We start from the raw sequence: 15845 nt of genomic DNA on the forward strand, positions 1-15845 counted from the left end.
CAAACATAAATGCTATTGCACAGACACCAGGATTTACTTAACTATGTTAGTTAGTAGATACTGATGCCTGAACAAAGTTAGGGCCATCTCTCTGAAAAGAAAAGTAGATGAAGACATTGCCGGGGGGAGGGGGATTATTGTAATTTCTTCAGGAGCCAAACTGTGTGGATGGAGAAATCTACACTGCCGGTCAGGGGCGTTGCTAGGTCTACAAAAGATCTGGGGCTAGAGCCCATAGCAGCGTAGTAAAGAAAGTCATACGCTTGGGTGGGCATACACATGTATATACAGTAATATATGTGTGTGTGTGTGTCTATAGTCCCAGAGAGCCCCCCACTTACATCAGGGTCCCCAGAGAGCAAACCCTTACATCAGGGTCCCCAGAGAGCCCCCCCTTACATCATGGTCCCCAGAGAGCCTCTTCCTTATATCAGAGTCCCCAGAGAGCCACCCCCTTGCATCAGGATCCCCAGAGAGCCACCCCCTTGCATCAGGGTCCCCAGAGAGCCCCCCACTTACATCAGGGTTCCCAGAGAGCCCCCCTTACATTAGGGTCCCCAGAGAGCCTCCCCCTTAAAACCAGGGTCCCCAGAGAGCCTCCCCTTGCATCTGGGTCCCCAGAGAGCCCCCCACTTACATCAGGGTCCCCAGAGAGCCTCCCCTCCCCTTGGGGAACCCTGCAGAGACTCGGGGATATGGGCCCCAGATTCAGGGCTATAGCCCCTAAAGCCACCCCCTAGAAACGCCACTGCTGCCGGTTATTGCATTTAAGCAGCCACATATTTGTTCATATCTAGAATGTAGTTACTGTTAGGCCAACCTGGCGTCTTCCATTTTTTTTTAACAAGTTCTGTTTTATAAATCTTTGGCAATTGCTTGGCTCCTTCCATTTTATAATCAGAATATGTCAAGCTGGGTGCTGCCAAGAGGGGCATCCATGGCTCAAATTTTGTCAGATTCAGAAGGAATCATCTGAATTTAAGGCCGTGTGTCACCAGCTTAAAACAGCGGTCCCACAGACTTACACAATGAAAAAGGAGAACAATTACTCGGTAGCATCGCTTAACAGGTAGCAGATGCGCAAATATGTCCATCTCAATGTGCAAACATTCTTACAAATTATGCATAGAAATTAGTTTTTTAAAATGTTTTTAAAAATCATATAGATAAGACTATTTACATCAAGCTAATTCCCTTTGCAAGTGTATCTAGAAAACATTGAAAACAATGTACATTCCTTTTAAGGGGTGATTTTGCCTAACAATTTTTAGAGATGATTATATCACAGTGAATTACAATTACATCACCACATAGCACTTTTTAGATCTTTTATGGGTCAGTAAGAACGTCAACTGAACGTCAACTGAACATCTGAACTTTTTCAGGTGTTTTGAGAAATTCTCCCCTTTGGACGTTTTGTTTTATCTATCTTATGAAGAATGCAGCTGGAGAGGTTAAGCCCTTACCTGCTGTGTCACAGGGAATGAGATTCCATAGTCTTTAGGAGAAGCTAGAAACCATAAATTCCAAAGTGTCCTTAAGCCTAGTACACACTATTGGACGACATTCGGTCGTTTGGCCGGCTTCTGTAGGACGAGCATGCTGGAAAGCCAGCAGCCGACCAGTTCCCGATCATCGCTCTCAGCCAATGGCAGAGAGTACTGATTGGAGTCTTCTGGCATTAGAGCACTTGAAGCAAAAGTTCTGGTTGACAGTTTTCAAATTTGAAGCAAATTTGCGTGGCAAGTCTCTAGCAAGAGCAAAGTTGCAGTGGTGAGTCTACAGCAAGAGCTCTGCAAGTCTACAGCATGAAAATTCAGCCACAGTGACCCCTGTGGTCGGAGGACTATTTCACAACATAACTAAACCAGAACATGCAGCAGACTTGCAGAATGTTTGCAAAGAAAGTTGATTTGGAGTTATGCAATGCGGACTTGCTGCAATTGTACACCAAACTTGTGAGGCCTGGCAAATTTATCAATAATTAGCAAATCATTTTCAAAATTGCAGCACAATTGCTTGCTATCTGTGATAGAACAGCAGGGTAGATTGCTGCCCTAACTTTGGATTGTTAGTACAGCGGCTCCAACCAGAGTTGTCCGTTTTTTTTCATTCAGCCCGCTGAGTTGAACTATATAAAAAAATAGTGGTGTATTCTAGGCTTTACCGTTAAAGCCCCTTTTAACACTAAATCCTCCCCTTACAAGAACCCTTAACTAAACCCTCAAAACAAGCCCTTAAGGTGGAGGGCCACCCTAAAAAAAAAAAATTGCATGAGAAATCCTAAAAAAAATAAAAAAAAAACATTTGAAAATTTTTTTTTTTTTTAAATGTACCTAAACCCTTGTTGCTAGGCAGTCCTCCTAATCTGCCTCTTCCTATTCCGCGGCGTGTTCTGCTCCTCAGTGAGCGGCCCCGTTGTCTTCTGGGTACTGTGTGTTCCCAGAACAACACGGGGCCATTCACAGAGCGCCGCGCCACTCGCCGCAAGGCTCCACTGCCTGTTTCCCTTACTTAGGATGGCGGTGCCGGGACCCGAGAGCCGAGGGACGGGTCGGCCTCGGGCGGCTGACATCGCGGGCACCCAAGACAGGTAAGTACTTATTTAAAGTCAGCAGCTACAGTGTTTGTAGCTGCTGAGTTTTAAAAATTTTTTTCAGGGACGGAATCCCGCTTTAAAGTGAAACTTCTATTAACTAAAAAAAGTACATTCTCCTGCTGTCAGCTTACCCCAACCAAATTCCTTTTTTTTGGCTGCACCTTCATATTAGAAGGTGGCTACATTGAACTACTGTATGTAGGAATGTAGCCTTCATTCTCACTTCCGAGATGGACTATGGACTATGGGATTTGTAGTGTGCATAGGGCAGTGCACATGACCACAACTAACATGCACTTTTCCTTCCAAACAAAGTGGAGTGGAGGGGGTGGGGGTTGGAGAGCGGTAGGTATTATTTTGCAAAGTGAACTTTTACTTTGTTTCACCTCATTAAGATAAGTCAAAAAATTCTGTTGTTAAAGGGTTTTGATATCTGTTTATGTAGAGCCAAGGAATGCTCAGAGGCTATGTTTTCTAATCTTTTATACAACTTTAATAAACACAATTTATTAAAAAAAAAAAAAGGTAAGTGAAAATTCACAAAAAAAGATCACATTGAAAGTGAACATGCTCCACTGTCTTGCAGAACCCCATTGTAGTCAGCTACAGCTCAAAGGAAAAGTAAAATGGACTAGCTAAATGCAATGCATCAGGTTTTTCCTAACTGATAAGATACCAGAAACCTGAAAATGTTTTGTTCTTTAAAGCCATTCTTTAAAAATTTTTTTTTTTTTTTCATTCAGCCCCGAGGGTTGAACGAAAAAAAACTGTCAGCTTCGGCTGGAGACACTTTACTAACCATGTGAGGTTAGTACAGCGATCTCCTCCGCTAAGCTGTTGTGTTCTGACAAGGGGATGCCCCACCCCCTCCCCCGCCAGAACACTCCGATCAACACTCTCTGCCATTGGCTGAGAGCACTGATCGGGAGTCGGTCAGATGCTTGTTTTCCAGCGTGCACATCCGAAGAAGCCGGCTTCTGTCGGACAGCCCAACATACAGACAGGCAAAAAAAATTTTTTTTGAACCGGCAAATGCCTACCGACATTCTGCCCGTGTGTACGGGCTTCAACAAAAGTCTTCACTATCTAAGCCCTAGATAACTCCATTTTATCAATATCTATCCCTAATGAACATTTTCCTTTCCCTGCCCTTATTAGCTAGATTTTAGCTAGATTTTATTTTTTAATTCTTAACCATTTCATACTATTTGTACAAAAATTTTATTTTTTCTGCTTTTATTCAATTTGTTCATTTTTTTGTAGCTGCAGTGTAAACAATATGAAAAAAAAAATTAAAAAAAATAAAAATAACCTAATTTGTAAATATCTTTCACACACTTCATACTACTAGCATATTTTAGTGTCTGGATAAATGAAAGAAACCACAGAATTTACACAGTCTCTGACAGTCTCCTGCAGCATGTGTGCAGTCTGTGACCGTCTCTTGGTTCATGTCTGCAATCTCTGAACATCTCCTATACTATGTCTGCATTCAATGACAACTACTCTGTATCAAGTCTGCAGTGTCTGATCACCTCCTGTACCATGTTCGCAGTCTCTGTTCACCTCCTGTACCATGTTTGCAGTCTCTGTTCACCTCCTGTACCATGTTTGCAGTCTCTGATCACCTCCTGTACCATGTTCGCAGTCTCTGATCACCTCCTGTACCATGTTCGCAGTCTCTGTTCACCTCCTGTACCATGTTTGCAGTCTCTGTTCACCTCCTGTACCATGTTTGCAGTCTCTGATCACCTCCTGTACCATGTTCGCAGTCCCTGATCACCTCCTGTACCATGTTCGCAGTCTCTGATCACCTCCTGTACCATGTTCGCAGTCTCTGATCACCTCCTGTACCATGTTCGCAGTCTCTGATCACCTCCTGTACCATGTTCACAGTCTCTGATCATCTCTTGTGCCCATTGTCTTTGATTATATCCTGCTGTGTCTGTTGCCTCTGATACTGAAAATTCACTGACTTTAATATGTAGCCCTTTGGTGATGTCGATGGTCGCACATAAAGTGGTAGTAAAGTCTGTATTTAACCACTTCAGCCCCGGAAAGATTTACCCCATTAATGACCAGGCCATTTTTTGCGATACGGCACTGCGTCACTTTAACTGACAATTGTGCAGTCGTGCCACACTGTACCTAAACAAAATTTATGTCTTTTTTTTCCCACAAATAGAGCTTTCTTTTGGTGGTATTTGATCAGCTCTGCGGTTTTTATTTTTTGCGCTATAAACAATAACAGACTGACAATTTTGAAAAAAAAACTATATTTTTTACTTTTCGCTCTAATAAATATCCAAAAATAAATAAATAAAAAATGTCTTCATCAGTTTAGGCCAATATGTATTCTTCTACATATTTTTGGTTAAAAAAAATCACAATAAGTGTATATTGATTGTTTTGTGCAAAAGTTATAGCATCTACAAAATAGGGGATATATTTAGGGCATTTTTTTTATATTTTTTTTTTTTTTTTTTACTAGTAATGACGGTGATCAGTGATTTTTAGCGGGACTGCGACGTTGCGGCAGACAGATCGGACACTTTTGACACTTTGACACAGAGCTAAAAATATATGTATATCTCCTAAACGTGCACCGTTTAGGAATATTCACATCAGCAATAGCCGGTGACGTCACCGCAACAACTTGTTTTAAAATGATCTCTTGTAAAACTGGAAGAACAGTTTTAGTTACAAAAAATACTCTCAAGTTCTATTGACTCTCTTTGTGACGCAGAACTGTCCCTGGCTTCCATCTCGGACCAGTGCCGGAGGTCCTCTTCAGGGCAGAATGACACTCTGTCATTCTGTCCATTTCCTGTGAGCCTGTCCTGTCATTTACTCCCCCCAGGGGGCACATGATTACAGAGGCTGGGCTCACAGTCCTCCAGAACTGAACCACACTCACACATCATTATGTGAGTCCTGATCAGTCCTGGAAGAATGCCCCTTGCCACTGCCATATTTAGGAGAACAAGCTGCTGCAACATCACCAGACCAGCAAAAAAACTTGAAGAAATAAAAACATATTATAGGGGTTTAAAGAGGAAGTAATCCCCGATGGGTTTTACTTCCTCTTTTGCTCCCTGCAAGGCCTGCAACTTAAAAGCATAATGGTCTAGTTTGCATTGCATACTAGCCCATTATATGACACTTACCTGCAAACGAATCCATCGCTGTCCCCTGTGCAGGCCGCGTCCATCTTCACCCCTCTTGCTTCCGGGGCCACGAACTTCGGCTCTGTGACTGGCCGGAGAGTGTGCGGGAGCCGTCAGTCACGCCACACGCTGGGGGAAGAAACGGCACGGTGGTCCGTTTCTTCAAAGCGCATGCGCCGATGATGACATCGGCGCACTACAAGTGAAATATCTCCTAAACGGCGTTTAGGAGATATTTCCACTACCTATAGGTAGAAATCACGCAAAAGGGTTTACAACCACTTTAAAAAATACTTGGTCAGGTGTGGGAGGCAGTGGGGGAAAATCGTGGAGTTCCACTTTAAAGGGTAACTCCACTTTCATGGTGAAAAAAATAGCAAACGAAATAAAATAAAAAATTTGGTATATACAATTGCAACACAAGTCGCATTGTAATTGATTGTTATTAAAAATTAACTTTCCTTTTCAATCTGCAGCTCTGTCATTTCCAGTAGATCACCCAGAGGGGAATGTTTTTTTCTCAACAAAAGTGGAGTTACTCTCTAAAGGAGTTGTAAAGTTAGAAGGTTTTTTATCTTGATGCATTCTATGCATTAGGATAAAAAGATTTCTGAGTGTAGCAGCCTCCACAGTACCCCCCTAATTACTTACCTGAGCCCCATCTCTCTCCAGCGATGTCCACGAATGTCTAAGCTGTCTGGGACACTCTTCCTAATTGGCTGAGACACAGCAGTGGGGCCATTGGCTCCCGTGGCTGTCAATCAAAGTCAGTCAGCCAATTAGGGGAGATAGGGGGCAGGTCCGGGTCGGGGCTCCGTGTCTGAATGGACATACGGAGGTGTGACTCGACTTGGGTGCCCCACAGCAAGCTGCTGGCTGTGGGGGCACTCTATAGGAGGGAGGGGCTAGGAGAAGCAAAGGGGGACCTGACAAGGAGGATCTGGGCTGCTCTGTGCAAAACCAACTGCACAGAGGAGGTAAAGATAACATGTTTGTTATTTATTTTTTTAATCACTTCAGCCCCGGAAGATTTGGCTGCTGAAAGACCAGGCCATTTTTTGCGATTCAGCACTGTGTCACTTTAACTAACAATTGCGCGGTCGTATGGCGCTGTACCCAAACACAATTTATGTCCTTTTTTTCCCACAAATAGAGCTTTCGTTTGGTGGTATTTGATCATCTCTGCGGTTTTTATTTTTTGCGATATAAAGAAAAAAAGAGCGACAATTTAAAAAAAAAAACCACAATATTTTGTACTTTTTGCTATAATAAATATCCCCATTTTTTTTTAAAAAAAGGACATTTTTTTCTCAGTTTAGGCCGATATGTATTCTTCTACATATTTTTGGTAATAAAAATCACAATAAGCGTATATTGATTGGTTTGCACAAACGTTATAGTGTCTACAAAATAGGAGATAGATTTATAGCATTCTTCTTATTTTTTCTACTAGTAATGGTGGCGATCTGCGATTTTTATTGGGACTGCGACATTATGGCGGACACATCGGACACTTTTGACACATTTTTGGGACCATTGGCATTTATACAGCAATCAGTGCTATAAAAATGCACTGATTACTGCATAAATGTCACTGGCAGGGAAGAGGTTAACACTAGGGGGCGATTAAGGGGTTAAGTGTGTTCCCTGTGTGTGTTTCTAACTGTAGGAGGAGGGGACTGACCTAGAGGAAATGACAGATCGTGATTCCTAGCTATTAGATACTCACGATCTGTCTCTCCTCACAGAACAGGGATTTGTGTGTTTACACACACACGTCCCTGTTCTGCTCACGTGCCCGCGATCACTCGTGGCCAGCGGTCATCGTGACCGTCGGCCACGAGAATCGGCACCCCTGCAGTGCAGCGGGTGCGTGTGCGCACGCGCGCCTGCTATCCCGCTTAAAGGAGCCGATGTACAGCTACGACAGCTCGCGGGATCGTGCCAACCTGCCACTGTATAATGAAGGTGGCTGGTCGACCAGCGGTTAAATGAGACTTTACAAACACTTTAAATAACTCTCATAACACAATAAAACCCAAAGAACCCTTGCCCCAAAAGGTATGGGGTTGATTTACTGAAACTGAAGAGTGCATAATCTGGTGCAGCTCTGCATGGTAGCCAATCAGCTTCTAACTTCAGCTTGTTTCATTAAGCTTTGACAAAAATAAACTGGAAGCTGATTGGTTTCTATGCAGAGCTGCACCAGATTTAGCACTTTACAATTTGAGTAAATAAACAACTAAGTGTCTAACTGCAGTGAAAACAAAGGTATTGCTGAATGAATAGGCCCATAGCTGAAATGTCAAAATGTTTGTGAGGTTAACCTACCTACGCCTAAACAACCCTAAACCAACCACACTAGCAAAGCACCTACTTTATTTTGCATTTTGGAGCAGGTACACCCAGAGTTGACGGTTGTGTACTGCGCAAAGACCTTAATGATCTGGATAGAGAGATCCTACCTTCATATTACCCAAAAAATATCTGAGTCCAGTATCTACTGACCTTTTGACTCTTGTATGGCAATTGTATTTTTTTTTTTATATATATTTACTTCATTTTATTGTTGCAACATTTTTTCCCCAAAAATTATCATGGCCCACTTTCCACACTTATCATCCAATCTAAATGGGTCACACTGTGCAGGTGCATAATCCTAAATCATCAACCCAGCGTTGCTTGCTTAACTTCCTTTGTTGGCTCTTGTCAGCTTTGACAAAATGTCACACTATATTTTGGTCAGTCCCCAGCCCCCCTTCCTCTATTTTTTTTTTTTTTTTTGCTAAGATTATACATCAAACGATGTTGGTTTGTGTGAACATGGACTATGGGCTAGTGATTAACAGCAGTTAGCATATGTAAACTGCACATATATTCAAACTGCTGCAGGGGAGCCACATCACTGAGAAAACCAGGAAAAAAAAAACATATTTAAAAATAATTAAAAGTAAATGAGTTAACTAAATAAATATATTAAAGTAAGTGAATGAGACAGCGCTGCATTTAAACTAAAAGCGAATATAAACAAACTATCACAAAATAAGTAGAATAAAAGTGCTCAAAAAAAGTCAATTAGTGACATATAGGTGAAAAATCTTCTACTAGCATGCAGGGAGATGTGAAGTTTTTTCCTTGCTTCAAATAACTTCCACACCAATAGTGCTCCCGCCACCACGTGCAATGCTCGCTCACCTCCTTGTAAGACCCTGCAAGGGGTCAAACATGCCCTGCACACAGTGCAACTCTCCCTTAACCGCTTGCCGACCAGCCGCCGCAGTTGTACTGCGGCAACATGGCTCGGCTGCGCGAATCGCCATTATGTTACGTCGGTAACATAGACGGCCACTAGCTCGCCCCCCAAGCCAATGCGAGTGCCCGGCGGTCTCGATCACCGCCGGGCTCCCGCGATCGCTCGGGGCACACGGAGAACCGGGAGCTGTGTGTGTCTCTGAGCAGAGAACTGACAGATCGTCTGTTCATACAGAGTTACCCATCCCCCTTCAGTTAGAACACAAACTAGGACACACATTAACCCCTTCACTGCCCCCTAGTTTCAACCCCTTCACTGCCAGTGACATTTTTACAGTAATCAGTGCATTTTTAATCGCACTGATCGCTGTATAAATGTTATTGGTCCCAAAAATGTGTCAAAATTGTCCGACGTGTCCGCCATAATGTCACAGTCATGATAAAAATCGCTGATCGCCGCCATTACTAGTAAAAATAAAGTATTAATAAAAATGCCATAAAACTATCCCCTATTCTGTAGACGCTATAACTTTTGCGCAAACCAATCAATATACGCTTATTGCCATTTTTTTACCAAAAGTATGTAGAAGGATACACATCGGCCTAAACTGAGGAAAAAAATGTTTTTATTATATATTTTTTGGGGATATTTATTATAGCAAAAAGTAAAAAATAATGTGTTTTTTTTCAAAATTGTTGCTCTTTTTTTGTTTATAGCGCAAAAAATAAAAAACGCAATACCACCAAAAGAAAGCTCTATTTGTGGGAAAAAAAGGACGTCAATTTTGTTTGGGAGCCACGTCGCATGACCACACAATTGTCAGTTAAAGTGACGCAGTGCTGAATCACAAAAAGTGCTCTGGTCTTTGGCCAGCCAAATGGTCCGGGCAGGGCCGGATTTGCCACAAGGCCACCGAGGCCAGGCCTCGGGGCGGCAGTGGTGTCGGGACGGCGCCGCTCCTGCAGCGACTTCGCGGCCGCCCCCCCTTTCGTGCTGCCTATTAAAGTCTATTATGGGCACCAGTGCCCATAGAAAACATGGCCGCGAGCCGACCACGCAACTGCACATGTGCCGTTCCGAAGCCGGCCGGGCTCGGGAAAGCTCGTAAGCGCTCGGCCGGGCGGCGCATGCGCAGTAGCGTGATTGCGCCGCCTGGCGCCATTTTTAAAAAAATCGAGAGTAGCTAGTAATGTCAGCGGTGCGGCGGCGGTGGAGAGAGATGACATCTCTCATTGCCCGCACCGCTGTTCCGCCCTCCTCCTCCTTCTGATGGCAGGCAGCATGGCAAGGGACATCCCAATCTGGTGGCAAGTGACATCCCCATCTGGTGGCAGGGAGCATGGCAAGTGACATCCCCATCTGGTGGCAGGGAGCATGGCAAGTGACATCCCCATCTGGTGGCAGGGAGCATGGCAAGTGACATCCCCATCTGGTGGCAGGCATGCATGGTGGCAAGTGACATCTCCATCTGGTGGCAGGCATGGTGGCAAGTGACATCCCCATCTGGTGGCAGGCACAGTGGCAAGTGACATCCCCATCTGGTGGCAGGCAGCGTAGCAAGTGACATCCCCATCTGGTGGCAGGCAGCGTAGCAAGTGACATCCCCATCTGGTGGCAGGCAGCGTGGCAAGTGACATCCCCATCTGGTGGCAGGCATAGTGGCAAGTGACATCCCCATCTGGTGGCAGGCAGCGTAGCAAGTGACATCCCCATCTGGTGGCAGGTAGCGTGGCAAGTGACATCCCCATCTGGTGGCAGGCAGCGTGGCAAGTGACATCCCCATCTGGTGGCAGGCAGCGTGGCAAGTGACATCCCCATCTGGTGGCAGGCAGCGTGGCAAGTGACATCCCCATCTGGTGGCAGACAGCATAGCAAGTGACATCCCCATCTGGTGGCAGGCAGCGTGGCAAGTGACATCCCCATCTGGTGGCAGGCAGCATGGCAAGTGACATCCCCATCTGGTGGCAGGCAGCGTAGCAAGTGACATCTCCATCTGGTGGCAGGCAGCGTGGCAAGTGACATCCCCATCTGGTGGCAGGCAGCGTAGCAAGTGACAAGAGATGGTGGCAAGTGACACGCTCAGGGCTCCCAATGATTCTGCATTATGGTGAGTTGAACTATTTCAGTTTATATTACAATGTAATGATAGAAATAATGTGTTTCAATTATCCTGACACCATAACAACCATGGTGACGGGGATGATTGAAGCACTAACACCAGCCATTGCCTTGAAAATTTGCCTGCAAAAAATCCTTACCCCTCGCGCGCTTACCCTGAAGGATTTTTAGTCTGTACAATTAAAGCCAGTTATTTTCAGTGTTCTCGTGTATGGAGATATGTTTTTAATTGATCTATTGTAGAAGTCATCGATAAAGGACATGGTATGTGTGTGTGTGTGTGTGTGTGTATGTGTGTGGGGGGGGGGGGCGGCATTGAAGGACCCGGCCTTGGGGCGGCAAAGGGAGTAAATCCGGGCCTGGGTCCGGTGCTGAAGCGGTTAAGGAATGCTCCACACTGGTCCTTGACAATTTCTGTTAGGCTCTCAGGGAACAGACAATAATCTACAACCAGTGTAGTTTCCTTCCACTACGATGCTTCAAACTTGACTCCACATTGGCTGCCGGTAGTTCCACAGTAACATAGAAGAAACAAAAGTGCCTCCAATAGTGCAGTATCCAGGGGATTGAAAACAGAACCTCACCACCCCAGCTAATATTCAACTGACATTTATTTAAAAAGGTAAAAGCATTGATACAAAATCCATAGGAAAGATCTCACTTGTTGCAAGAAGTTCCACCGCCAGGCTCCACCTCTACTAGTTACGCCAACTACCTCGTGGCTTCATCAGGAGGAATGACTCCAGATGAAGCCATGAAGTAGGTGGTGTAACTAGTAGAGGTGGAGTTCAATGCTTTTAACTTTTAAAATAAATGTGAGTTGAATATTAGCTGGGGTGGTAAGGTTCTGTTTTTTCTTTCTTATATCTTTGCTTCTGTGGAAACACATAGGTGGAAGCAGCAGCAATTTTGTTAGTTTATTTTATTGAATAGCAGAGCACAACTAACTACCTTTTTATATATAATAAGAAAATATATTCATTTTCAGACTTGGGGAGTTTATGGAGATGTTCAAAAAAGGAATGATAGAGAAGCACTAAAGAGTTTGTTAAAATAGGGTGGCCATAGACACAACAATTTTATGTCTGACAGAATTTTGGTACTAAAGGCAAAATAAAAATGAAATATTTGATTCAATCTGTCACTAAGCAATCTTTGTTTTTCTGAGTCCCCCGTCACTTGTTTTTTTTTTTTTTTACCTTTTGATCCTGCCTATATTTTTAAACTTCCTTTAACCATTTCAATACCGGGTACTTTCATTCCAGGACAATTTTCAGCTTTTTTTAGACAGATAGTGCTTTCTTTTGGTGGTATTTAATCATTGCTGTTTTTTTGCTAAAACAAACAAAAAAAAGACCAAAAATGTAAAAAAAAAGTTTGTCTTAGTTTCTGTTAGAAAATTTTGTAAATATGTAATTTTTCTCCTTCACTGATGTAAGCTGATGAAGCGGCACTGATGGGCACTGATGGGCACTGATGGGCACTGATAGGCTGCACTGATGAGGTGGCAATGATGGACTGCACTGATGAGGTTGCACTGATGGGCACTGATGAGATGGCACTGAAGGGCAATAATGAGATGGCACTAATATGTAGCACTGATGGGCACTGATATGCAGCACTGATGAGCAATGATAGGAGGCACTGATGGACACTGATAGGTGGCACTGATGGGCACTGATGAGCAAGCACTGATGGGCACTGAAAGGCGGCACTGACAGGCATCACTGATGGGCACTGACTGGCATCACTGATGGGCACTGTTGGGGCTGCACTGATAATCAGGGTACTGATAATCAGTACCCTTTAGGCCTGGATTGGCCATAGGACACCCAAGGCACTTGCCCAGTGGACCGGGGCCATCGGTTAGCATGTCCTGGTGGGGCTCAAGACAGCCGGGCTGCTCTTTGAGCCCGCTCCGTTGACCTGGCCTCTCCACGGCTGGCCACCCGGCTGCCAGTTCAGATCAGCCGTCGGGCCAGTGGGCAGAAACTATAACAATGAAGAGGGAGGGCATCTGGAGGAGACGCCGGACCAGAGGGTAAGCTCCCTGTGCGCCTGGATATGAGGAGCAGAGCAGCAACTGCATAGAAGCATAAAATAATCAACCTCTATCTTCCTCCTGCAGCCTCCTAAAGCCCGCTTCTCCTCCTCTGCCTCCTGCAGGCATTAAGAGGCTGCAGGAGGAAGATAGATAGAGATTTACTATTCTCTATGCAGCCGCCCCCGACGCTCCTATCCAGTTTCTTTCTGCTGCGATTCCCCTGTTATTTCAGGCCCCCCCCCAGTGCTCTCTAACCCCCTGTGCTCTCCAGCACCCCAGTGCTCTCCAGACCCCCAGTGATCTCCATCCCCCCATGCTTTCCATCCCCTCAGTGCTCTCAGGCTTTCCCCAGTGCTCTCCAATTTCCCCCCTGTGCTCTCCAGCCCCCCAGTGCTCTCCAATCCCCCTGTGTTCACCAACCCCCTTAGTGCTCTCCACCCCCCTGTGCTCTCCAGCCCCCCTAGTGCTCTCCAGCCCCCCCACTGCTCTCTGCCACCCACTGTGCTCTCCAGCCCACCTTGTGCTCTCTGGCCCACAGTGCTCTCAGGTTTCCTCCTGTGCTTTCAGGCTCCCCCAGTACTCTCCGCACCCCATGCTGTCCAGCCCCCCTAGTGCTCTCTGCCCCTCCATGCTCTCCAGCCCCCCCATGCTCTCTGCCCCCCCCTGTGCTCTCCGCCACCCCTGTGCTCTCCAGCCCCCCTGTGCTCTTCAGCTCCTCTGTGCTCTCAGGCCCCCCTGTGCTCTCAGGCTCCCCCCAGTGCTCTCTGGCCTCCCCTGTGCTCTCCACCCCATCCTCTCCAGCCCCCCCCAGTGCTCTTCGCCTCCTTTCTGTGCTCTCCAGCCCCTCCTTGTGCTCTCCAGATACCCTAGTGCTCTCTGCCCCCCCCCTGTGCTCTTCGCCCACCTGAGGTTCTGTGCCTCCTCATGTTCTCCAGCCCCCCTATGCTTTCCACCCCCCGTGCTCTCCAGTTCCTCCTGTGCTCTTCCTTCCCCCTCATGCTCTCTGCCCCCCCCATGCTCTATGCCCCCCCCCTGTGCTCTCTGCTGTTGTACTCTTTCTCTGCCCCCCTCACCTCCATTAGGATGGAGAGTAGGGAAGGGGCCAGTAAATATGTCATGGGCTGCTCAGTCTAAGATGCCCAGGCCTGTTTTTTATTCCAGTCTGGGTATGGTACCCTTATTATCTGTGCAGATCTCCCCTGTGCGGAAATGACACTGATCGGCTCTCCTCTCCTCACACGCTGTCAGTGTGAGGAGAGGAAAGCCAATAGCTGGCACTTCTTTGTTTACCTGTGATCAGCTGTGATTGGACACAGCTGATTACATGGGTAAAGAGCCTCGTTTATGGAGATCGGTGATGCGTTGTGTCCCAGGGACACAGCGCACCGCCAATCGATGTGCATCCCCACAGGTGCGCAAGCGTGGCGAAAGTGGGGCGATATCATATGACGTCATCCCAGAGCAAGAGAGCCACACTGCCGCGGTCATTTGTCTATATGGCAAGACGTGGTTAACAGACCAAGCTGTGCAGCAAAAGTGGCAGTTAGATGGTTAAAATAAACCATTTAACACTGACAAGGGTGCTTACAATTGTCAACTTTTTTATTTAGTTAAAATCTGTTCATTTAGTTAAATTTAGTTAAAAACTGTTTCTGTATCTGTTTAAAAAAGTGTTAGCTGGATATAGTCTTTCATTTGTTAGTCACTTATGTAAAGTCCATCTAAATCTATTAGTTCATCTAACATTACCCTCCCCATATAGTGCTGCTTTTCAAGGGCGTCTCTGTTGCTCCTCCATAGATTGAGGAGCCGCCCTTAAGCCTAGTACTCAATATAATTTTTTTTTCGTTCAACCCAGCAGGCTGAACGAAAAAAAAAACTGAAGAGCTCAGGAGAAGTTCACTGTACTAACAATCTATTTTTAGTACAGCGATCTCCCCACTGAGCTATCATGTTCTGACAGGGGGACTGCCCTGACAGAACACACTGGTTAGCGCCCTCAGCTATTGACTGAGAGCGCTGATCAGATGCCTATTGACAGACCTTTTTCAGTCATGCCCCTTCGACAGAACCTGGACGTTCGGCTGGCTTCTGCCAGAATGGCTGCCGTACACACGGGCTGAATGTTGGCCGGTTTCTATTAAACCGACTGATACCTCCTTCTTTAGAACATCAGCTCCCAGGGTTTTTTTTTGTCAAGGTTTAATAGAACAAACTGAAGTTAGAAGTTGATTGATTTCTGTGCAGAGCTGCACCCAAATTTGCTCTCTCCAGTGTTAGTAAATCAACCCCAGTGTCTTGTTTTGTACTGTGTGGGGGCAGCCATCTTGGTAGAGGCAGTTCTTTGCTTCGTCATGATAGAGCAGTCTCCCTGTTGACTGGTGGGGCAATATCCAAAGTGCAGCAGGAAAGCTGGAGGAAATACAGGTCCACAGAAAGAATCAAAAAGAAACAGAGAAATTCTTGTACTGCAGGCCCCAGGTACAGTTTCCTCTTCAGCAAGGAGAACAGTGAGCAGCAGAGTGGTGACATCATCAGATCTGTTGAGACTAGCAGTCAGAGGCAGCAGTGCCTTAGATCTCACACTGTAGATATACAGCTATGAGGCTCAAGGCACAGGAAGTACACTGCTATTTTCAGGAGGAATTTAAGGGTACTGCTAAG

The sequence above is a fragment of the Aquarana catesbeiana genome, linkage group LG05, assembly GCF_042186555.1.
Source record: "Aquarana catesbeiana isolate 2022-GZ linkage group LG05, ASM4218655v1, whole genome shotgun sequence".
NCBI lineage: Eukaryota > Metazoa > Chordata > Amphibia > Anura > Ranidae > Aquarana > Aquarana catesbeiana.